Below are 1,053 nucleotides of genomic sequence, written 5' to 3'. Positions count from 1 at the left end.
GAGGTTACTAGTTGGTTACAACTAAACATTCAGATATTATAAATTTGAAAACTAATCAGTACTTTTTAAAGCATAAAACAATGGGAAGAACATCTAAATACTAGAAATAGGTTTAAAAATTAGTTCATAGATTTATAGATGCATAAACCTTAAAGAATTACCTTTCCAAAATAAGTATATGCCTCTTCTTATTTTTATAAGTAACTGCTAGGAAATATACAAAAAAGTACAGATCAATTATTTATCGAATGTTCCTCAACTTAAATTATCATCGAGTTTTTATATTATAAATATCATGTGTGAAAGTGTGCATTTCACCATAATCAAAAAAATTATCTGGGAGTGGTGGAAGGAAATGGGGAGAATTCAGCATTAGTCTTTTAGGTGAGAAAGGAGAGCTTCATTAACAGCGAGTTTCCGTAGTGTAGTGGTTATCACGTTCGCCTAACACGCGAAAGGTCCCCGGTTCGAAACCGGGCGGAAACAAGGCTGTGTTCTTTTCCTCCGCGGTTAATGCTGACTCTGAGTACTTTTATTTGATCAATGGAATCTTTGTGTTTTGCCGAACGCATAAACCCTCAACCTTTGGTACTCCTTCAGTCACCCGGCGACGTGGCGCCGAATCCCCCGTTGCACCGTTCCATTCCCTACCCGACACTAACCCTCACCCTCATCCTCCTTTTCTGATCTCCATCCGAGGGGCCCCGGTGGTGTCAACGCCAAATAGGCACCTGAGGCCCAGAGCCCCACCCGCCTGCACCTCGCAGGTGAGACTGGCTTCCTTGGAATACGGAGAGCAGGACTTGCAGGCTTTTCGCGGAGGGAGTTTCCTCAGGGATTTCTAAGGAGCCGGGCTTCGCTTCGAGCCCTTCGGGGAACTGGACTTGCTCTTTTTTGCTGAAGGACAGAGGGGAAACACAACTTTTGTTTTGCTCTGTTCGTTGTTTGCTTTTAGACGGAGTTTCTTGTAGCCCAGTATAGACTGCAACGGCGCGATCTCGGCTCACTGCAACCTCCGCCTCCCGGGTTCAAGTGATTCTCCAGCTTCAGCCT

General features: G+C 44.3%; 1 non-coding gene across 1 annotated transcript; it reads left to right on the top strand.

Moving 5' to 3' along the window:
• The first annotated feature begins 413 nt into the window (after positions 1-413).
• On the top strand, positions 414-486 carry TRNAV-AAC. Its single transcript has one exon. It is a non-coding gene; the product is annotated as a tRNA-Val (tRNA).
• Positions 487-1,053: the final 567 nt, after the last annotated feature.

Source organism: Cebus imitator, unplaced genomic scaffold (genome assembly GCF_001604975.1).
Source record: "Cebus imitator isolate Cc_AM_T3 unplaced genomic scaffold, Cebus_imitator-1.0 Scaffold918, whole genome shotgun sequence".
Taxonomy (NCBI): Eukaryota; Metazoa; Chordata; class Mammalia; order Primates; family Cebidae; genus Cebus; species Cebus imitator.
The sequence above is the reverse complement of the archived record's forward strand: the minus strand, read 5'-3'. Positions and strand labels throughout refer to the sequence as shown.